This window comes from Pelophylax lessonae (genome assembly GCF_965119305.1).
Source record: "Pelophylax lessonae genome assembly, chromosome: 11".
NCBI lineage: Eukaryota > Metazoa > Chordata > Amphibia > Anura > Ranidae > Pelophylax > Pelophylax lessonae.
Genome location: NC_138778.1, coordinates 95672651 through 95697022, shown reverse-complemented (window position 1 = coordinate 95697022; position 24372 = coordinate 95672651). Strand labels below are relative to the sequence as shown.

General features: G+C 43.4%; 1 protein-coding gene across 1 annotated transcript in view; it reads left to right on the top strand.

Moving 5' to 3' along the window:
* BRCA1 (BRCA1 DNA repair associated) overlaps window positions 1-24372 on the top strand; it is a 413307-nt gene that overhangs the window by 334134 nt on the left and 54801 nt on the right. The window lies entirely within an intron of this gene.

Genomic DNA, 24372 nt, shown 5'->3' with positions numbered 1-24372 from the left:
CATACTTAGGTGGTTTCACCACAAAGTGTTTGCTACAGTGGGGAAATTAATTATTTGATCCCCTGCGGATTTTGTAACTTTTCCCACTTACAAAGAAATGAAGGGTCTATCATTTTTATCATAGGTGTATTTTCAATGATAGAAACAGAATATCAACCAAAAATCCTGAAAAAACATGATACAAATGTTACACATTGAATTGCAGTTCAGTGAGTAAAATAAGTATTTGATCCCCAAGCAAAACATGACTTGGTACTTGCTGGAGAAACCCTTGTTGGCAAGCACAGAGGTTAGACGTTTCTTGTAGTTGGTTACAAGGTTTGTACACATCTCAGGAGGGATTTTGGTCCACTCTTCTTTACAGATCTTCTCTAAATCCTTAAGGTTTATTGGCTGTCGCTTGGCAACATGAACTTTCAGCTCCCTCCATAAATGTTCTATAGGTTTACCCACTTCCATACCGTGCCTATTCTGGCACTCCTCTCCTACATGTAAAAATCATCATTTTTTTTTGCTAGAAAATTACTAAGAACCCCCAAACATTGTATATGTTTTTTTAAGCGGAGACCCTAGGGAATAAAATGGTGGCCATTGCAACTTTTTATTTTTATGTCACACTGTATTTTTCGCAGCAATCTTTCAAACGCTCTTTTTTTTTTTTTCAGTTCTTAAAAATCTCCAAAGGCGACACTTTATAATTTTTTTACAAGTTGCTTGTTTAGAATTCCAGATGAGGTCTTGTGTTAGATCTATTGCTCTTGCTTTAATGTTTGTGGTGATTCCTCACATTGGGATTTGAACGCCGTTTACATATGCGGGCACGACGTACGTATGCGTTCGCTTCTGTGTGTGGGGGGAGGGGCTTTACATTTTTTTTATTGTTAATTTTACTTTTATTTTGACACTTCCCATTAACATTTTTTTTATCACTTTTATTCCTATTACAAGGAATTTTTCATACCTAAGAATAAAAATCTATCTCCATGAGATTTTTTATTGGACATATTTTCTATATCTCCCGCTACAATATCTTTAAAAACTGTAATTTGTGGATGTGAGCCACCTGGAGGGTTAAAGAGAGGCATTCTTCAAATATGTATGTTTGCAGATAGAAGGAACTGAATTATTCCTAATAATGGGATTTTGCATGTGTTACTTTTTGTCTCATGAACCGTTGTAAATCAATAAATGTTTGAAAATGGTTCAACTTTTTTTTTTTTTTTTTAAAGATTAAGACCTTTATTTGAGTGTCACTAATTCCTCTTTAGTGAGCAAAACACTGCTAGTGTTGAAAATACCTGAAACCATATATATGTTTTTCTTTTTTTTGTATTTGTTGACCTTTCTCCCACCCCGTTTCCCCCTCCGTCTCTGTTGCTTCTTTTGCTTCCTCGGCCTTCCCCTAAAAAATGTTGGTAATAGGGGGTCTGATTAACTTGTTGGGGATAAGGAGGATTGACTATTTGCTGATTTTTCCTCTTCTGATAAGGTTTTTTGTGTGGGGTATCTCCATAATTAGGTTGACCGTTCAACAGATCATGTCTTTGAGGTCTAGGGGGGGAAAGGCATAGGAAAACTGTCCATCCTGCCTGTATGGTGGTCCAGCATTAGCTCTAGGACCCCCCATTGGTTGTCTCTGTATTCTCTGGGAGGGTGGTATTGTGATCCTTTATCCATAGGCCAATCATTCCTCTTATTCTAATGGTCCTCTTGTGGGCCAATATGGACGAGGATCATAGGGATGTTGTGGAATAAATCTATCACCAACTTGCTCATCATCCAGAGAATAAAAAGGGGCAAACCGATTATATGTATATAAACTATACGGTTTCTGATGTGAATAGTAGTCTGTTGGAGGGGGTTGATTTTACAATAAATGACCCCGTCCATTGGCCCCTCAATGCAGCAAAGTTAGTCTGTACCTTTAGCACAGAAACAGCCCCAAAGCATGATGTTTCCACCTCCGTGCTTGACTGTAGGGATGACGTTCTTAGGGTCATAGTTAGCATTTTTCTTCCTCCAAACACGGCGAGTCTTCCCCCTCAGGAAGCCACATGTACAGTAATGCAAATGAACATCTAAATGATTCAGAGAAGGATTGGGAGAAAGTGCTGTGGTCAGTTGAGACCAAATATGAGCTCTTTGGCATTAACTCGACTCATCATGTTTGGATGAAGAAAAATGCTGACTATGACTCTAAGAACACCATCCCTACAGTCAAGCACGGAGGTGGAAAAATGATGCTTTGGGGCTGTTTCTCTGTTTAATATACAGGCCGACTTTTCCGCATTGAGGGGCCAACGGATGGGGCCATGTATTGTAAAATTTTGAACCTTCTTCCCCATGCCAGAACACTGAACATGGGTCTTCCAGTATGACAGTGACCCAAAACTTACCACCAAGGCAACAAAGTTGTGTTTCAAGAAGAAGAACATGGAGTGGTCTAGTCAGTCTCCAGACTTTCATCCTATAGTACATCTATGGAGGAGGCTGAAACTTTGAGTTGCTAAGAGACAGCCAAGAAACCTTAAGGATTTAGAAAAGATCTGTAAAGAAGAGTGAACCAAAATCCCTTCTGAGATGTGTGAAACCCTGATCACCAACTACAAGAAACGTCTTACCTCTGTGCTTACCAACAAAGGTTTCTCCACCAAGTACAAAGTCATGTTTGGCTTGGGGATAAAATACTTTTCTCTTACGTCCTCCGACAGTCGCCGCCCCTCACATAGTCTTCACCAATGGGGTATTGACTTCCGCTCCGCAGGAGTAGCTAGGCATAAGACTTGTTAGAAACAAAAGCTTTTAGCATAGACACACCCATGGGGGCTGTCCCACTGGTCAATACCCCTCCTGCAGTAAGCCATCCCAACCCAGTTTGTCTCCGCCTAGCCTTAGGAGTAGATAGGCTTCCCTGTGCTGGGGCTACAGTCTCAGCCTTCTAATCTTTTCTTATGATTTTTATTTGCAAGAATGTCAGTTTTTTCTTTGCTTTAATAGCTGTTTATTTTGTCAGCTTTAGTTTAGTCGGATTTTCGGATGAAGATGGATTTTGCGGAGCTGGGAATCGGACTCACCGCCCTGGCTCTACAGGGCAGAGGGTCAGATGGATCCCCAGCCCGCCATTGAGCGTTCGGCTATGGTTCGCCCTGGCGTTATGAATGACCCATCCCTGTTCGCAGCAGGGATGCAGCCTGTGAGGTGGCTATCTCACATGGACGCTTATGCGGTTAAGTGCTGCTGTGTCCTGCGTTTTGGCTGACGGCATTCCCTGTCATCTGAAGACAGAGGCTTTCCGTTAATAGAGGCAACCCACGCCATCCGGTACAGGTAAGTACTTTTCTGTGTGGGGCCTCTGTCTGGTGGCAGTCCTGTGTTGCTGTGTGTCCCCTCATGTCTGTGCGTTTGTGGGGCTCCCTGATGCGATCCCTGCAGGGGTCTTTTTTATTGCACTGCTGGCGCTGTGTGGGTTTTGGGGGCCCCTTTCCGGTGTCACTTTCAGTGTTTAGGAGGTGCAGACTGTGTGTAAGGCGACCGCTTCGGCTGAAAAATGCGCGGTCCGCCATTTTGGATGTGGGCAGCATGTCTGGCTTCACTATGGGATTTGCTAATAGCTTTCTGTGTGGTGTTTTGGCGACATCTGGCGCCATCTTGTGTGTGGCAGAACGATTGTTCCGAGCACATGTCGGCGGCCATCTTGCCGAAGCCTCCCATTACTTTCTATGGGCAGCCATTTTCCCTTAGCCTTGCAGCATATAGTTCAGCTTCTGGTGACCTCACTTCCTTTTTCCTCTGGAGCAGCGATCGGTGTGGTAACACTCTGTGGGGCTCTGCAGACTGTCTCTTCCATATCTCTCTGTTTTATCCTTCCTGGCTCAGTTTTGTCCCTTTTAGGGGGTCTGTGTACACTGTGCATATAACGGTGGGCTGCGCTATCCGCAGCGCTTTTAAAGGGCCAGTACTTTTTTGTCATATTTTTTGCAATGGAATCTCAGGACAGCAAATTCCCCCCAGCTTTGGTGGGGGACCCCAGTTCTGCTGAACCCCCCGTTATGCCTAATTTGGCCGCTGTGGTGGCAACTTTAGTGTCACAAATGGAGGTGCTGATGGCTGAACGAGCTGCTATGAAAAGGCCTAGATTATCTTTCTCCTCTGATTCAGATGGTGATGTGGCTGGCGTGCCCTTTTCAGGGTCTCACTAGTCCCTGGACCCACTGGGGTCTGAGGGGGAGGTGGAGGGGGTAGATGATTGTCCCCCGGGTCGCCTGAAGAACGCGCAGCAATGGATGCTTTGATTTCTTCTGTAAAAGAAACACTACATTTGGAGGATGAGCCCACTCCTCCGGGCATTGTGTCCTCCTTTGGTACACATAGGACCCGCAAGTCGTGTAGGTTTTTCCCTGCCCCGCTGAGTTTCATCACACGGTGAATGAACAATGGCGCAGTTTAAAACGCCCTTTCACGGTGCCTAATCGGTTTAAACTGCTTTACCCCTTTGCGCCTTCTACGCATTCGCGCTGGTGTGTGGCTCCCCAGGTGGATCACACGGTGGCCGTGTTAAGCAAGGCTACTCTGGTTCCCACGGAAGATACCCCGGTGTTCCGGGATCCTACGGACAGGAGGTTGGAGTCTCTTGCCCGCCATACCTACATGGTGGCGGGTTCCATGCTCAAACCTGTTTTCGCTTCTGTCATGGTGGCTCAGGCGGTGGCGGATTGGACTAAGGTGCTTAGACGCACTCTCTCGTCTGATTCTGCCCCACCCTGGTACGCTGGCTATGGTGGACCAAATTCATCAAGGGGTCATGTATTTGTGCGATGTGGCCTTGAATGAGGCCCCTTTGGCTGTATGCCTGTCTAGTGTCGCGGTACTTAACCGTCGACTGATACGGTTGAAGAGCTGGTCAGCTGACCAGACGTCGCGGAAAACAGTGGCTGATTTTCCCTATGCAGGGTCCCGCCTTTTTGGTGAGGCTTTAGATACTTTGGTGAAAGGAGTCACTGGGGGCAAAAGCTCTCTGCTGCCCCAGAATCTGAAGAACAAGCCTTTTCGTGGCAAGTGGGGTCCCACCTTTAGACCCAATCAGGGGTCCTTTAGTGCCTTCAAGACACAAAACAAGGGCAAACCTTTCAAGGGCCAAGGTGGCCAGAAAAAGCCCTGGGCAGGCAAGCAAAAGTCCGGGCATGCCGGTGCGGCGACTCAATCCGCCTCTGCCTGAAGGGACGCCCTCACCCGTTTCCTCCAACCTTGGCTGCTCCGAATTCCGGACAGGTGGGTTCAGGAAATCATTCGATCGGGATACAAGATCGAATTCCTTTCACGGCCGGCGGACAGATTGTTTCCCTCAAATCTTCATTTGACCCCAGGGCGCCTACAGGACCTGCATCGGGCGGTGCAGGACCTACTTGCCCAGGGGGTGATTGTCCCGGTGCCTCATCGGGACAGGTTTCGGGGGTTTTACTCAAATCTGTTCACTGTACCCAGGAAGGAGGGCAAGGTGCGTCCTATCCTGGATCTGAAAGCTCTGAACCACTTTGTGCGCGTTCGAAAGTTCCGTATGGAATCCCTCTGCTTGGTTGTGGCCTCCCTGAGTCCAGGGGAATTCCTGGCCTCTATAGACCTGAAGGATGCGTACCTGCACATCCCCATTTTCAAAGGGTCATCAGAGGTACCTCCGGTTCGCCATAGCGGAGGACCACTATCAGTTTGTAGCGTTACCTTTCGGTCCATCAACGCTTAGAAGTCGACTTTGTCTCCTTCGGTTCGTCTTCCCTATTTGGGAATGGTTCTGGACTCTGCTCAAGCAAAGGTGTTTCTGCCAGGGGACAAGCTCTGGACCCTTCAGAACGAAATTGGTTCCCTCAGGGACAATGAATCCTCGTCACTCAGGACCTGTATGCGGTGCCTGGGGTTGATGGTGTCAGCCTTCTAGGCGATACCATTTGCTCAGTTTTACACACGGTCTCTCCAAGCGGAGATCCTGGCCAGGTGAGACAGATTACCTCAGTCCTTGGATCTGAGTGTCTCGTTGAGTCGCCGGACCAGAATGGATCTTCTGTGGTGGCTTCAGTCCCCGGCTGTGTCGGAAGGAAAATCCTTCCGTGCGTTACTGTGGACGGTGATTACCACGGATGCCAGCCTGTCGGGCTGGGGTGGAGTCCTGGGCAACCTGTCTGCCCAGGGCACTTGGTCAGAGGAGGATTCCTCCCTTCCAATCAACATCTTGGAATTGAGAGCGATCAAACTGTGTCTCTTCCGGTGGTCGGAGTGACTTCAGGGCCGTCCTGTACGGGTACAGATGGACAATGCTACCGCGGTGGCTTACATAAACCACCAAGGGGTGCCCGGGCGGCCCGGGAGGTGACCGACATTCTGTCTTGGGCCGAGGCTCATGTCCCGGCGATTTCGGCAGTTCTTCTCTGCTGTGGGTACTGCGTTGCCTTTTCTACGGTTGTGTCTCCCACCCCTCATGTCTACACTGCTTTGGGACATCCCATTGGTGAAGACTATGTGAGGGGCGGCGACTGTCGGAGGACGTAAGAGAAAACAGAATTTTTGTAAAATCTTACCGTAAAATTCCTTTCTCTGAGTCCTCCGACAGTCACCGCCCCCGCCCCTCTTTTGGGGTTTTTTCTTGTACACTTACTGCTATGCTACCAAACTGAGTTAGGATGGCTTACTGCAGGGGGGTATTGACCAGTGGGACAGCCCCCATGGGTGTGTCTATGCTAAAAGCTTTTGTTTCTAACAAGTCTTATGCCTAGCTACTCCTGCGGAGCGGAAGTCAATACCCCATTGGTGAAGACTATGTGAGGGGCGGCGACTGTGTGGAGGACTCAGAGAAAGGAATTTTATGGTAAGATTTTACAAAAATTCTGTTATTTTACTCACTGAACAGCAACTTAATTTATAGCATTTGTTTTGAGTGTTCTTTTGGTTGATATTCTGTGTCTATCATTTAAAATGCAACTATGATAAAAATGTAAACCCTTCATTTCTTCGTAAGTGGGCAAAGCTAAAACATCTGCAGGGGATCAAATAATTATGTTCCCCACTGTATACAGGTCCCTCTCAAAAAATTAGCATATTGTGATAAAGTCCATTATTTTCTGTAATGTACTGATAAACATTAGACTTTCATATATTTTAGATTCATTACACACAACTGAAGTAGTGCAAGCCTTTTATTGTTTTAATATTGATGATTTTGGCATACAGCTCATGAAAAACCAAAATTCCTATCTCAAAAAATTAGCATATTTCATCCGACCAATAAAAGAAAAGTGTTTTTAATACAAGAAAAGTCAACCTTCAAAAAATTATGTTCAGTTATGCACTCAATACTTGGTCGGGAATCCTTTTGCAGAAATGACTGCTTCAATGCGGCGTGGCATGGAGGCAATCAGCCTGTGGCACTGCTGAGGTGTTATGGAGGCCCAGGATGCTTCGATAGCGGCCTTGAGCTCATCCAGAGTGTTGGGTCTTGCGTCTCTCAACTTTCTCTTCACAACATCCCACAGATTCTCTATGGGGTTCAGGTCAGGAGAGTTGGCAGGCCAATTGAGCACAGTAATACCATGGTCAGTAAACCATTTACCAGTGGTTTTGGCACTGTGAGCAGGTGCCAGGTCGTGCTGAAAAATGAAATCTTCATCTCCATAAAGCTTTTCAGCAGATGGAAGCATGAAGTGCTCCAAAATCTCCTGATAGCTAGCTGCATTGACCCTGCCCTTGATAAAACACAGTGGACCAACACCAGCAGCTGATATGGCACCCCAGACCATCACTGACTGTGGGTACTTGACACTGGACTTCAGGCATTTTGGCATTTCCCTCTCCCCAGTCTTCTTCATGGTCCGGTCACCTCTTCTCGTTGTGCAGCGTTTTCTGCCACACTTTTTCCTTCCCACAGACTTCCCACTGAGGTGCCTTGATACAGCACTCTGGGAACAGCCTATTCGTTCAGAAATTTCTTTCTGTGTCTTACCCTCTTGCTTGAGGGTGTAAATGATGGCCTTCTGGACAGCAGTCAGATCGGCAGTCTTACCCATGATTGCGGTTTTGAGTAATGAACCAGGCTGGGAGTTTTTAAAAGCCTCAGGAATCTTTTGCAGGTGTTTAGAGTTAATTAGTTGATTCAGATGATTAGGTTAATAGCTCGTTTAGAGAACCTTTTCATGATATGCTAATTTTTTGAGATAGGAATTTTGGTTTTTCATGAGCTGTATGCCAAAATCATCAATATTAAAACAATAAAAGGCTTGCACTACTTCAGTTGTGTGTAATGAATCTAAAATATATGAAAGTCTAATGTTTATCAGTACATTACAGAAAATAATGAACTTTATCACAATGTGCTAATTTTTTGAGAGGGACCTGTATATAATTTTTTGCACCATGTTTTTTTTTTTTGTCTCATGGGAAAAAAGTGTTATGCTGGCCATACACTAGCCGAAACATCTTTCAAACTTGTTTTCAATATGGCAAACACTCGGCCAAACTAACTTTGACTAATAAATCATTTAATGGACATAAATGAATCTGTTTTTCCTTCGTTTTGTCACATATGCCTAGAGCAAACCGTTCGGGTGAGAAACACATTAACCTTTCAATTTATTGTTCGACAGAATTTTCCAAACTTCTTTCAATTTTTCAGCTCTGAAAAGTTAAAACCGATTTTCTATTTGTGCCCATTAACAGGACGAAAAACAAAAGAATGGACCAAATGACAGATTTTCGCATGTTTTTTCGGCTAGTGTATGGCCAACATTAAGCTGGACATACACTACTTGAAGTTTAGCCAGTTCCCACTGGCTTGACCGAAATGTAAGCAGTGTTCGGACTTGCTGGCAAAGCTATGTTCGACAAAAGTTGATTGTTCAATCGACTTCTGTCAAAGAAGCCTGTTGGAAAATTGTTGGCCGAACAACCCCTGCATACAATCAGATGCAGGCACTGTTGACATATTCTGAAATCTTCTCATAAAAATTGTAAGAAAACTCAAAATGTCAGTGCTAATATTAGGAAAAATAATATTTAGTGTATTGCAAAAGATGACATAAAACTGTACAAACTGCATAAATGACATGGTTTCCAATAGTTTAAAACCTAAATTGGTACTGTATTTATACAATCCATAATTTTAACAAAAATTTAGAACATCATTATTTGGAATGTAGGTTTTGGTAACCGTGTGCATACCTCAGCCAGCTTGTTGAAAACACCTATTCACTAATCATAACTGAACGCAGAGCAAATATTCCAGGTATGAGACTAATAGACTAATTGTCAAGTCGCATGCCATTATATATATATATATATATTTATTTATTGTATATACAGTGCTCAGCATAAATTAGTACACCCCTTTTGAAAAGTAAGATTTTAATCAATATCTCAATGAACAGAAGAACAATTTCCAAAATTTTGACAAAAGAGAGTTTTATATTCACATTCAGTAAACCGAATTCTAAGCTTATACCCCTCTCCTGCATGCTCCTGTAGCCTGTGTATTCAAATATAAGCAAATGTTAGAATTTGGAAGATTTTCTCTTGGCCCATGTATAATATGTTATTCCACCTTTTGTGGAGCAGACCACCTGAACTTCTACCTCTAACATGTTTCACTCAGTGGAACTCTATGAATAAGCTCTCATTGAGTAAAATGTGTTAGAGGGAGGAGCTCAGGTGGTCTGCCCAACCCCAGGTGGAATAGTAACACATGCAGTGGAGAAGAGATCCGGAATGCGACTTTTCTTTATCTCTTTAACTGTCTGCTATTGCGAGGTGGAGGCGAACCTTACACAAGCCAGCGCATGTGCATCAGTAGGGAAGCATCTTTGTTTTTTGTTTTTTTTTAAATGTTATCTACATTAATATAGAAAACCCGTTGTACTACTGCACTAGTTGTAATCTACAGATACTGCACATCATTTCTCTTCCTAGATATTCTCATTAATCATTGATACTAGTAGTGTCGTTGACATTCCATCTATTTGCTTGATGTAAGTTGATGAAGAGGCAGTTATATTCTATGGGAGCAATAGGCACTTGTTCATTACAGGAGAGGATGCAGCTTCACTGACAGTTTCTGTAGATACTAGAGTGCTGAGAAAGAGCTTTTTGCTGTCATTATAATGGTGTTCATTTAAAGAAAACCTTGACAGCGGTTACACCTGCTGTTGATGAAAAATCAGCTTGTGCATAGTCATTTCCTGAAAAAAAAATTGCTCCTATGTTCTTTGTACTACAGCACCTATCTTTGGAAAGTGATCTATGAATGGAGGATGGATGGGTGACTCATAGCTCTGCCCCTCCATTCTTACACCCCAAACTCTAAATACTTTATAAATATGTTAAAAAGTAAGTGACCCAACACTGATCCTTGGAGTACATCACTACAAAATATTCAGAGTATGAATCAATAATCGCTATTCTCTGAATACAGTCTTTTAGCCAGTCTTCTACCCATTTACAGACTGTATTTTCTAGGCCTATAGCTAATACCTTAAAGCGGAGTTCCACCCAAAAGTGAAACTTCCGCTTTAAGAGCTTCTGACCCCTGACATCCCACATTTGGCATGTCACTTTTTGTGGGGGGGGGGGGGGGCAGGTACCTCGATTTGACAGGTACCCGCTCCCACTTCCGCTCGGGCGCCTAGGCAGTTCGAGTGGAAGTTCTCCTCTTCCCTTCCCTCCCTGCAATATTCTGGGACATGTCACAGGTCCCAGAAGATTGCCCGACCACTCAGGGCGCACAGTGCAACTCGCACCTGGTTGTAAAGCCGCAAGCTGTCACAGCCGGGTGCCCACACTAGAGATGCCTGCGCCGCAGGAAGAAGAGGGAGAGAACCGAGACTCCTGCTGGTCGCATCGCTGGACCATGGGACAGGTGAGTGGTTTTTGTTAAAAGTCAGCAGCTACACTTTTTGCAGTTGCTGACTATTAATAAAGACAAAAACGGGTGGAACTCCGCTTTAACTTTAAAGCAGTATTAAACCCAAAAACTAAAAATTTTACATTTTGCAGCTTACCAATCCTTAGATGTGGTGGCTGCATTATTTTATATTATTAGGCTTTTTTCCCCCTCTGTTTTCACCTGGTGAATTGGCTAGTAACCCACCTACTGTATTAGAATGCCCCAACTCTGAATGAAAGAGTATGGGGCACCTTTAGCCACTTTAATAACAGGCACTTTCACTTCCTTCCTGCCCGGGCTACTTTTTAGATTTCAGCGCTGTCACACTTTGAATGACACTTAGTCATGCAACACTGTACCCATATAACATTTTTATAATTTTGGAGACAGAGATTACTTTTGGTGGTATTTACCACTGAGTTTTTTATTTTTTGTTAAACAAAAAAAGACTAACATTTTGGGGGAAAAAAGGGTTTCTTAATTTCTGTTATGACATTTTGCAAATAAGTATTTTTTCTCCTTCACTGATGTGCGCTGATGAGGCTGCACTGATGGGCACTGTTGAAGCTGCACTGATGGGCACTGATGAAGCTGCACTGATGGGAACTGATGATGCTGCACTGATGGGCACTGGACGAGGCGGCACTGATGAATTGCAATGGTAGGAACTGATAGGCTGCACTGGTGATCAGGACACTGTACAAAAACTACTCCCTGCTCCCCTCACAGATCGGGTCTCTTTCCCTCACACGTTTTTTTGAAGGAGAACCGTTAACAGGCAAAGACCTGGTTGGTTTACATCTGTGATCGTTTGTGATTGGACACAGCGATCACATTGTAAAGGGCCGCTGTGATTGACCCTTCACTCTGATCAGTGATGCGCTGTGTCCAAGGCACACAATAAGTTCCTGATGCGCGCACACAGGAGGACGTCCAGGGAGGCATTCCCAGAACCAGAGAGCGGCCGTGAGGACATATATCAACGATAGCGTGGCCGAGGAGTAGTTAGACAGCAGAATTGTCAGTCTGAGAGTGGGCAGTGTTAGATGGTCACACATTAAGATACACTAACAAATTGAAGCCAAACTCTAGCTAACCCTTTTTACTCAGTAAAAGCAAACCATTTTATTTGGGATAAACGTTATATATAAATTGTAAGCACCATTGTCTGTGTTAAATGGTTTCTCTTATCTCTGTAACTGCTACATCTGCAAGAGAGCTTGTTCTTTTGAAAAACAGTAGACTTACAGGCCAAATCACCAGGTGAAAATAAGGGAAAGGGAGCCAAAAAAAAACAAATGCAGCCACCACATCTAAGAATTGGTAAGCTACGTTATAATTGTTTTTGGGTTTAATACTGTTTTAACCAGTGGCGGCTGGTGCTCAAAATTTTTGGGGAGGGGTCGCAAACAGAAAAATGTAATGGGCATTGCTTTGCAGCAAAAAACGCTGTAAAAAAAATTGCGTGACTTTGAGGTCGCAAAAGTGTGAAAGGGGACTTCAGTAATTAAGGTATAGTGTGCCCCCTTTCAATGCAGAGAGACCAGCGTGTGCCCCCTTTCAATGCACAGGGACCAGCGTGCCCCCTTTCAATGCACGGGGACCAGCGTGCCCCCTTTCAATGCACAGTGACCAGCATGCCCCCTTTCATTGCACAGTGACCAGCATGCCCCCTTCAAAACACTGACGAGCCTGCCCCCTTCAATGCAGAGACCAGCATACGTGCCCCCTTCAATGCAGTGTCCAGCGTACACGCCCCCTTCAATGCAGTGACCAGCGTACATGACCCCTTCAATGCAGTGACTAGCGTACATGCCCCCTTCATTGTAGTGACCAGTGTACATGCCCCCTTCAATGTAGTGACCAGCATACATGCCCCTTCAATGCAGTGACCAGCATACATGCCCCCTTCAATGCAGTGACCAGCGTACATGCCCCCTTCAATGTAGTGACCAGCATACATGCCCCCTTCAATGTACAATGTAGTGACCAGCGTACATGCCTCCTTCAATGTAGTGACCAGCGTACATGCCCCCTTCAGTGCAGTGACCAGCGTACATGCCCCCTTCAGTGCAGTGACCAGCATACATGCCCCCTTCAATGTAGTGACCAGCATACATGCCCCCTTCAATGTAGTGACCAACATACATGCCCCCTTCAATGTAGTGACCAGCGTACATGCCCCCTTCAATGTCGTGACCAGCGTACATGCCCCCTTCAATGCAGTGACCAGCATACATGCCCCCTTCAATGCAGAGACTAGCGTGCATGCCCCCTTCAATTCAGTGCACTTACCTGGATCATCAACGGCGGCGGCGCGGCTTCTCCTCAGTCCCCTCCCCCGGCGCGTCTCCTCGGGTCCTCCCGCTCCCGCCTCCTCCTCGGCTAATGGCATGGGGTTTGCCTTGCGGCCAATCAGGAATCCGGTATTAGACCCGCTCCCTGATTGGCCGGGAGGAGGATCCGTGTGACAATAGCGAATTTTCATTCGCTGTTGTCACACAATGGGTGGAGTCGGGACGCACTGCTCTGCGCCCCGGGTCCACCCTTTGCATCGCCCTATTAGAGCCTCTGGCTCTAATCAGGTGATGCAAAAAAAAAAAAGCCCCATTGAACTCCATGCGTCCGGCGCATGCAGATTAGGGGCCGGACGCATGTATAGGGGGGGCGGCACCCCTGCGCCTCCAACACACCGGCCGCCACTGGTTTTAACAGGTCCAGCAGAGCATCATTTCGAATTAACTGTGCAGTGCTCACACTCCTATACCTCCACACATAATGCCTCTTCAGTCTTCATCAACAAGATAATCTTTCATACTGTTAGATCACTTGCTGCCTAAAGACATACTTTAATCCACCAATACATTTTGCATTTTCCATATTTTCTTTATTTTTTTTTTGTACAATAAGGACTGCACTTGTCAAGGTTTCTAAAATGCGCTTCAGCTGACAGTATTATTCTTAAAGTGTATTTCCAGTTTTGCTGCTAACTTGGGATAAAACCTGCTAACTACAAATGCTCATTCACATAGCATAACTTAACTTAAAACAAATATATCAAAATTGTGGTTTACCATTTTAGATGCTCTTTTCTTTCCATCACTGAAAAGTTATGTAGTTCTCTTTGTTTGAGGAGTCTGGGGAGCTGTGTTTGCCATAATTAACCCTGCTGGAACTGTGCTGGCAGATCTCATTATCCGTTATCATTAAACTAGATTTGACCACTGTCTGTCTAAACAAAGTGTTCAAGATTTAGAATCTGGGCTTCTCCATTGCTTGTAAATAAGAGTAAGTTCAGCTTATCCTACGCCTCTCTATTGGGAGAGAACTTATTCAGAAATGCAGTCTGCCCTAACACTGTCTCTTTGGAAGCATCCAAAAGGTTAAAAAAATGTTTGGTTTTTTTTCAGGTATTCTGTGTGAAAGGAAATGCATATAGTTGGGTTTTCTCAAATTTGACTGTAAAAGTGGAAATACACTTTGGATGTAAACCTCTGTCATAATATATGAACAAAGCATATCACTTTATAGTGTGTGCTTGTCTCAATTAGGAGCACTAAGCCTGGGTTCATACTACTGCGATGTGGGAACCTGGGCGATTCCAGTGCGGGTTCCCGCATCACGTCTCCATCGCAGGCAGGTCACACTGCCCTCTGCGGACCGCTGCGGGTGTCAATACAAAGTTAATTACACCTCCAGATTGGATCGCAGTGTGAACTGTGAATTCAGACAGGAACACCCATGCGATCTGATTCCAGTGCAGGAAAAAAGGGTTCCTGCAGCGAGTTCAGCCATACAAACTGTATGGCTGAATTCTCATTGCACAGACATTACATGTGATCTGCACAGCAATGCAGTGTGAATCACATGTGATGTCTGTGCTCGTAATAGGGTGAACCCAGGCTAAGTGTTGTTTCTGTTGCTTCCTTCCTTTGCTATTAGCAAGAATCACTTCAGACAAAGTTTCCTGACACCAAGAGAAAAAAGTGACCTGGAAGGGATCTCCAGCTGATTGACAGCCTCTGCTCTGTTCCTGTGTACTGTGGGTGTGGAAGGGGGGGAGGGTGTCCCTTTCCTACAATTAGCTCTCAGATCTCACCTAACTGAGCTCTGTGGAGTGCAACTTCAGCTCTCTGCCCCCATTTTTTCCTCACAGCTCAAACAAGCTTTAAAAATTCTAGGCTTTGAGCTGATATGGAGAAGAGAAGACTGTGATAAACAGGTACAACTTATGTAGGAGGATTTGCCTCATCTCTGTGTGTCACCAGAGGCCAGTCACTTCACTCTTTATGTAAGGGTTTACAACCACTTTAAGGATCCTCCGTCTTCATTGGTCCCAGTGTTAACCAAGATGACTATATCATTAAACTGAAGGTTATTGGTATAATGTCTAACTGAGTAACAGTTTTTGTGACTTTGGCTTCTTTCACATGAAAATCTGTTTTGATCAGCAGGTGATTTGTCTCATCTCCTGCTGATCAGAGCTGAGCGGGCAGATTACAGGTCTGTGTCCGCTTAGTTTATGCAGAGCAGACACAGACAGAGCCTACTCTGTTCTATGGACGGCAGGGTCTAGATGGACTCCACTGTCTGTTTATAGCCGACTGCCATCCGATCCACCTAAACAAAGGAGAATGGATTCCCTTCTGTTTGTTTTTTTGTGTGTATTAGATTAGTTTAGATGCAGGCAGGTGTAAACAGACCTGCCAGTCCGTAGAGGTAAATAGAGGGTCACCTAAAAGATATACAGGGGGAACTGTTTGGACCCTTCATATGAAAGGGCCTCATTTCTTTCATTTTTTGTAAATAGATTGCCAGAGGTTACCTGAAGTCTGGCAATTGCCAGGATTCATACGCTCTCAGCTTTTCAAAAATATATTACAGAGTCGAATAGCCCTGTAGATGAGTTTGATTGACTTCACATCAACAATTGGTATGACAAGTTGGATCATTTAGGTGTTTTTTTTTTTTTCTGTTTTCCTCCTATTAATATAATAATCGGTTTTGGTCACTATGCTTTGTGAGAAGAGCAGTGTAGGAATAGTGAGCCTGCATTTCTGTCTAGTGGACACCCACTATTTATTGTAGTGTCTGACTATAGATCTATGTTTGTCCCAAGCACGTTTGAAGCCATTTACTGCTTACTGTCTGACTACCTCTGCTGGAAGTTTATTTCAAGCATCAACTAACCTTTCAGTAAAATAATACTTTCTAAGATTAGTCTTAAACTTTCCTCCAGTTAGTTTGAGGTCATGTCTCCGTGTTCTTGATTTTGGATTCATATTGAAAAACTGCACTCCTGAGCCCTATTTAGCCCCTTGATGTATTTAACCACTTAAGCCCCGGAAGATTTTACCCCCTTCCTGACCAGGGGGTATTTTGCGATTCGGCACTGCGTGACTTTAACGGACAATTGCGCGGTCGTGCGACGCTGTACCTAAACGAATTTAACGTCCTTTTTTTCCCACAAACAGCTTTCTTTTGGTGGTATTTGATCACCTGTGCGATTCTTTTGATCATGCGCTATAAACAAAAAAAGAGCGTCAATTTTGCAAAAATAACAATATTTTTCACATTTTTTTATATGAAATTCCCCAAAAAAAATGTAAAAATCAAACTTTTTTAACATTTTCGGCCAATTTGTTTTATGCTACATATGTTTGGTAAAAAAAATCGCAAAAAGCGTATTTTGATTGGTTTGCGCAAAAGTTATCGCGTTTACTAACAAAGGGAAAGATTTTTTTTTTTTTTTTTAACGCGTAATGGCGGCGATCTGCGATTTTTTTGGGGGGGACTGCGACATTGGGGCAGAGAGATCGGACCCTTGACTGACATTTTTGACACTTTTGGGGTTACCAGTGACATTACTGCAGTAATCAGTGCTATACATATGCACTGTTACTGTAAAATGACACTGGTAGTGAAGGGGTTAACTTTATTTGAGAGGGAGGGGATGTGTGTGTCCCTAGGGGCGTGATTCTAACTGTGATTGGCTGTGGCTTGATGTGTAGGAACAATGATCAACGGTCCTACATAGTAGAACCGTATGATCACTGTTCCTACACAGGGGAGAATGTGACAGTCGGCTTGTTTACACTAGCCACCTGCCTTTATCCCGCTGTCATGGACGATCGTGAGTGAGCGGCGGACATCGGGTCCGCCACTCACACGCGCGGGGGGGTCCGTGACCGAGTGGGAGCGCTCCTCCGGCGGCGCGTGTTCCCTCCCCAGAGCCTTACAGGCTAGTGACGTACCGGTACGTCACTTTGCCTGTGAGGGGCTGACCGCCGTAGTATATGTACTTGCGGCGGTCGGCAAGTGGTTAAAGTGGTTGTAAACTCCCATCGATTATTGGACCTATAGGTAAGCCTATAATAGAGTTTACCTTTAGGTACTGTAAATATATCCTAAACGTGCACCGTTTAAGAGCTATTTACTGTATATGGAGCCGATGACGTCATCGGCACATGCACTCTGAAGGAACGGGCACCTGTGCCATGGCTGGTGGCTCCGGCCAGTCACACAGCCGGAGTCCGTGGACCCGAAAGAAAGACTGGTGAAGATGAATGTGGCCTTCAGCGGTGACAAAGCGTTGGTGGAGGTCTTTGTTTACAGGTAAGTTTCACATAATGTGCTAGTATGCAATTCATACTAATACATTATGCCTTTACTTTGCAGGTTAGAAAGAAAGAAACAGGTTTGCATGTGAAAGTGTACAGGCAAAGCTACATTGAGGAACTACTTTCATTTCATAGCTATTTTAAAAGTTGAACTGCAGGCAAAAAAAAAAAAATCTATGTAAATGTTTTCAATTCAATAGCCATAAAGGAATATAAATCTGTTTTGTGTGCACCAAATGCACAAAAAGGGGTTGCGGATATAACACCAGTCACCTCCTGAACAAGAAATGGGCCCAGCAGTGGTGGTTCCTGCACAGAGACAAAATGCAGGAGTTGTTTCATGGTTGATTGCTACACAGATTTAGAAGAAATACACAAAGGACACCAAGATTCTTGTAAGAATACATATAACTTTTGTATGTTAGTTTAGCTCTGGGTTCAGCTTTAAGCCATATGTTGGCTTGTATGTTACATATCCCACTGCAGTCCCTTTGTAACTCAGAAGCCAAGTTAAAGCTGTAATCTGTATTACATAGTACTGTGATCTTCCAAATGCACTTAATGAGGTTGCAAATAGCCCCTCAGCTCCTGGTGACATTTCACAAAGCACTCAACCTCTGCTCTTCCTCATTAAAACGTGAGTAGGGTTCTGAATGCTGCTTCTACCTTAATTATGCGCACAAGACGACTGCTGAGTATATAGTGGAGACAGCTAGGGGATTTTGATCATATTACTGCGCACAGATGTCTTTTTCTAATGGAGGAAAAAAAGTATAAGAGCCTAATATTTGCGTAAACCCCATAATTACTTGTATTTACTAGTACAGAGTGTGCTTATCATTTTAGTACAATCAGAACCTTGTTGTTTTGCTGTCACCAACAGACTGCAAATTGGTTTCATAGGAGGAAAAGCTTAACGGTGGCACAGTTGGTCTTTTAAGTTGCATATTTACATTCTTTCAACTCATATATAGTTTAATACTAATTAACTTTTTCAGCTCTAGATTACTTTCATGCTCTAGATTAATATGGAACCTAATAAGACTTTTTAATTTCTGTTTATTTTGAACAATTTTTGGCAATTCATCATTTGGTGCATATTACTTTCAATGGGTTGGGGGGTTTTTTTTATCAAAAAAAAAAAGGATACCTTGCACTGAAAAAATAAGTCTGCTTAATACTGCAGGACCCCCAAATCATATTAGAGTAGAATTCCACTGAAAATATTCCATTCTGCAGTATTTCACCCATATTCAAACCACTTCATCAGGTCTGCCTGGACGTATCCCAGCCTTTGGCTGGACAGTCAAAGGAAAAGCTGTACAGTGATGCTTTCTCTTCCTATCAGCATGCTACTTATCAGCTCATGGAACCGATTGGCTCTGTGTACTGCTTCTTTCTCTCACACTCCATCTCTGCTGTAAAGGTGCTAATACTGTCCAGGTGAAATGTAGGTACTGACATGGCTTACAATGTACATTTAGAGGTCACCTTTATGTAAAAAATTAATAAAAGGTATATCTTTTTGCACGCAAAAAATGTGTATTTTTTTCCCACAGAAGCCTGCAAAGCATTGCACACTCCAACAGTGGATTGCGGGTACAATGTCAGGCTCCTGCAGACAACCCCTCCAGCTTTCTGCCCATACCTTTTCACAGGCTTTCAATTAGAAGGCTGAAAGAATTGTTCATGAACTACAAGTGTGGTGATCAGCGCACTCATAGTCAATTGAGAACAACAAGCCATCTGTCGCAGTGACATGTAATTTTTTTTATTCACAGATCCCTGCATCAATTTTAGTTTTTTTTTTTATATCTGCACAGAATTCGGCTGAAAATTGCTGCATTGAAGTGCAAAAAATACTGTAGCTGAAGAGAAGTTAACATGCTTACCTAACTCCTGACAATCAGCCCATGTTGCCTAAGCAAGGGTGACATCCCTATCCTTCTGATAAGATCCTGGTAAAAGGATTACAAATATTATAAAAATACACTTCTGTACTGTACTCAGGGTTCGTACGGTCCTGGAAAAGTTTTGGAATTTGTAGATGACACTTTCCAGGCCTGGAAAGGTCATGGAAACTTAGGAAACACACTAATGTTTTGGAAAAGTCATGGAATTATTTACTGGGGAGGAGCGGGGAGCAGATGCTTAATTATTTTAATTTATTATTTTATTCCCTAATGATATTGTATTGCCAGTGACACATACTATTTACAATTACTTCGCCTTCTGGGTCCGCGGTATGCGCGTACGCTGTCACTGGCCAACAGCAGCCGAGGAGATGATCGTCAACCAATCAGGCAGCGGGGAGGGTCGGCCGCGGTTTGCCTGGAGACTGGCCTGAAGCAGCAATAACAGCCGGGAGATAACAAACCAATCACAGGCAGCGGAAGCGTCACTGGAGGGCGGGCCGGCTGCATGAACGTGTTGATGACGCGGAAGGGGGCGGTAACCGTTTCGGTTACCGCACCCTCGCGTCATCACGTTCATGCGGCCGGCCCGCCCCGTCCTGTATCATGTCCACAGCCTCTGACCTTCTCCTGTATCATGTCCGCTAAATGTACAGTGTGTGTGGTAAAACGTTTGACATTTCGAACATGGGAGAGGCTGCGCTGTCTAGCCACGCTAAAGGTGCAAAGCACCAGTCTGCAGCTGCGTGCTTGACAGCTTCCAATCTGATCGCTGGCTTTTTCACCCGTGCGCCTGAAGTGACACCGGCTCCCAGCTGCGGCAGCGGTTCTTCCATCTCATCCACTGTAAAACAAGGGACCAGTTTGAGTCACGCTGTATCCAGAAACAAAACCCTAACTGCAGAGGTACTGTACACTACAAAGATTGTCATTTATTTTAGTAAAAATATGCTGGGTGTGACATGGATTTTCTTCTTATTTAACATGTATACATAGACATTTCATGAAACATTAGGTCATGAATATTTACGTGAAGTCGTGGAAAAGTTATGGAATTTTATTGGTGAAAATGTGTATGAACCCTGAACTTGGGACTTGCTTGAGACTTGAAGGTTAAGACTTGAGACTTGCTTATGTATGACTTACTCCCATGTCTGCTGCTTTGGGATGTCCCAATGGTTAAGAAGATCAGGAGCTGTGTCTGTCAATGAATGAAAGAGAAAATGGGATTTTTGACTTACCGTAAAATCCATTTCTCTGATGTTCATTGACGGACACAGCTCCTGATATTCATAACCATTGGGTTATACTGCCCCTTACAGGAGTAGGACACTAGGCAGAAAATAATTCTGGCTACACCCATGGGCAATCCCATGGGGTATACTCCCTCTCTCTGCTATAGCCACTCCGTTTTGTTACAAGCAGTGTCAGGAGAATCATAACTCCACAGAGGGGTGGGTGCTGTGTCTGTCAATGAACATCAGAGAAATGGATTTAACGCGAAGTCAAAAATACAATTTTTTTATTTTTTTTTAGTACTCGCCAATAAATCTTTTTTTTTTTTTTTTTTTTTGTCCATTGTAGTTCACTTTTTAGTCATCTTCATGGTTGACATGTTTGCACAGATTAATTTTTATGCTAGGCTTTCTCTGGATTGCCTTATATTTTTCTCTTACTGCATGCTGCATACTATTAGTCAGTACCTGAGGAAGGAATGGGGTTAGGGGATTTAGCCCATAGGGTAGGTACAGTTTTCCTTATTGTCCCATTCACTGTAAACAAGGCATATACCCCAGATTTGATGCTGTGTCCCCCAGTAAAGTCAAGAAAGGGATTACAGTGAAAATCATTATTTTTTTTATTTTTTTTGCATACAATTCTGATTTATAGCACTTTAAAGTTGATCTGTTTGCACAAAAATGTTTACTTATATCCCTAAGTAGTTTAACACTTTGTGTGCACTAAATGTATTTGCACACCCAGATATTACCTTTTAACAGTAAAAGTGATATCGCTGTGCTGTATTCATAGCCTGTTCAGAGAACAGAGCTGTGGGAGAGACCCAGCAGGCTGCACTCACTATGGTCTGCCTGCAAAAAACTATAGGAGGGGGCAGATACTAGAACAGTCAATCTGCACAAGGACAGGGAGCAGCAGGGAACAGTCTTTATTAGAGAAAGCTCCTGCACAGAGGCAGAGTTGTTTCCAGCAGAATTGCTGCACAGGTCTAGAATAAATACAAAAAGAACTCCAGAAGTCAAGTCAGAATTGTTGTGGAAATTTTATTAGGATTAGTGTGGACATTTTTCAGCATGTGTTTTATTTAGATTGTCATTATGGCCCCTGTTGTCGGTTGGCTTGCAATACGCTCTTTACATCGTATTCGGACGAATCGGCATAAAGGAAAGACTATTGGCAGTTAAAACCTTCCCTTAGATGTGTAGACTCGTTCGCTCTACATAGACCTCTCCGCCGGTGAACATTCCGTGCGCAGGTCTGTTTGCTGGTAGAGATCTATGTGTATTGCGGTGCGGAGTCAATATTGTTTTGATATCTATCTGTCTTTATGAAGAGATACAATCTCATGTCTGTCTAATTTGTTTGATCACCCTAGTGGAAACAACATGGCTCTTTCCCTGCAGATAGCCTCACGTCTATGAAAACAGTAGTATAGTCCTATTAGGCATTGTATGCTGAAGCTTTGCTAAATGGGATTCACATTAGTAGTAATGGAGGAAGTCCATGCATGGGTTTGATTGGAGCAGTGTTCACGGTTCTACATACTGGTTTCATTGTGTAGGGTTAGGCAATAAGCTGTGCACACTGTTCTTCTTATTCACATCTATGTACTTCCTCTTCCTGTTATATATTTGAATGTATACAAGTGTGTCATTGGTTGATTCAATATGGGTAACTTATGTCATGTGACTGTACATCTGGAACTGATTGGCTGATGTGGTGTAGCCATCACTTCCTGTCTCTGTTCTTATGTTGACCTATAAATAAATGAAGCCCATTGTTCAACCAAGGACTGCTCCTATGGACATCGACCATGATACAGCATGTGCCTGCCTCTCTCTTTGTCGCCGAGCGTGCTATTATTTTCATTTACAAAAGAGCTGTACATTGCACTTTTCAGTACAAGGGATTAATGGCGCTTGGCACGTATTAATAAATTTCATATTCCCATTGCACACCTTCCTGGATATGGGCACATCTGTTGTGGGTTCTGAAGCGATCAACAGCTGGACACTGGATCTATCACAGGTACATACATATTCCCCAGCACACCATGGATCTTGCGAAGCAGTCCGAAGAAACTTTTTATTGCAGAAAGGATCACATCAGAAACAGTGCAACGTTTCGGAGTCACTCAGGACCCCTGCGTGACCCCGAAACGTTGCACTGTTTCTGATGTGATCCTTTCTGCAATAAAAAGTTTCTTCAGACTGCTTCACAAGATCCATGGTGTGCTGGCAAATATGTATGTACCTGGCACGTATTAATATTGGCAAGTGCGCTTTTCAGCGCAACAAAGTTTTCAGCGCACGAGTAAATTTCTATGCTCCAAACCCCATTAATTTCCAGAACAGAATACATGTGGCTCTGGTATTTAAACAGTATTTGTTTAGCCCGGAGTTCTACTTTAAATATTAACTAAAATAACGCAAAGTTCTGTAGCTGCGTGAAAACCACAGGAACCAATTCATTAGCATGTGTTAGCATGACATGTTTTGGTGCACTGAGGGACATTGCAATAAAGCAGATAATGAAATTTGATTGCTTTTAGACTACTTTACTTAATAAGCATTATTGGTCACTTTGAGGTTGATTTACTAAAACAGCAGAGTGCAAAATCGGGTGCAGCTCTGCATAGAAACCAAACCGCTACTAACTTCAGCTTGTTCAATTAGGCTTTAACAAAACAAAAAAAAAAAAACTGGAAGCTGGTTGGTTTCTATGCAAAGGTGCACCTGATTTTGTATTCTCCAGCTATAGTAAATCAGCCCCTTAGTATATCAGTGATTCATTTATTTATTTATTTTGTGATTGGTTGCTGGAACCTGAGGCTGGTGTGTCCTAGACGCAAGCTTCGCAACCTCTGGAGCATTCGGTAGATGCAGTTGTAGTCTCATGTATCTGGCATTGGACTGAAGATTCTTTCAAAGGCAGAATGTGCAAAAAAAAAGTTAGTATTCTGCATTAGATTTTTGTATTGCTTTGCAGTTTTAGACACATTCGTTTTAGGTTTTTTTTTACGTGCAGTAGGATGTTGTGTAATGAAGAAACTGGCAGAATATATTGTTATAGAGGCACGTATTTAGCATACCGTTATGTTTTACTGCTGAATTTTGTAGCAGTCTTTTGGCTCAATGTTTGTACAGTGAAGTAAATAATCTGAATAATGTATCATACAGGCTATATGATAAAGGCACTTTATATAAATATTTATGTGTCTGCTTGTATACAAGAATTGCTTCTTTGTTCAGATTTCCAACAGCGAGAAGTGTAGCTAAAAATGTATAGAGAATACAGAAATACTTGTAGCAATTAGGGATTGTCAGGTGTTAAAATGGACTTTGTCTAGAGAAAAATATGGTGGCCACAGTTGCCAAACTATCCTTTGAGAATGTTGAAGGATAAGTTCACTTATTAAAAAAATAATAATAAATTAAAAAAATATTTTTGCAGGTAAAGAAATGTGCCTTTATCATTTTTTTATTTTTTGGAGCCTGTAAAGCATTGCATTAGCATTCAGCAGATTGCTGGTGCCATGCAGATCTCCTGCAGACCTGTCAGTGTATCTGTGTGCTTGTACAATGCCGTACAAGCAAGCAGATACACTGACGGGAAGAATCATTGAAGTGCCATGGTAGTTCATTAAGAACTACAAGCTGACATCCGCAAATGATGTCCGTACTTG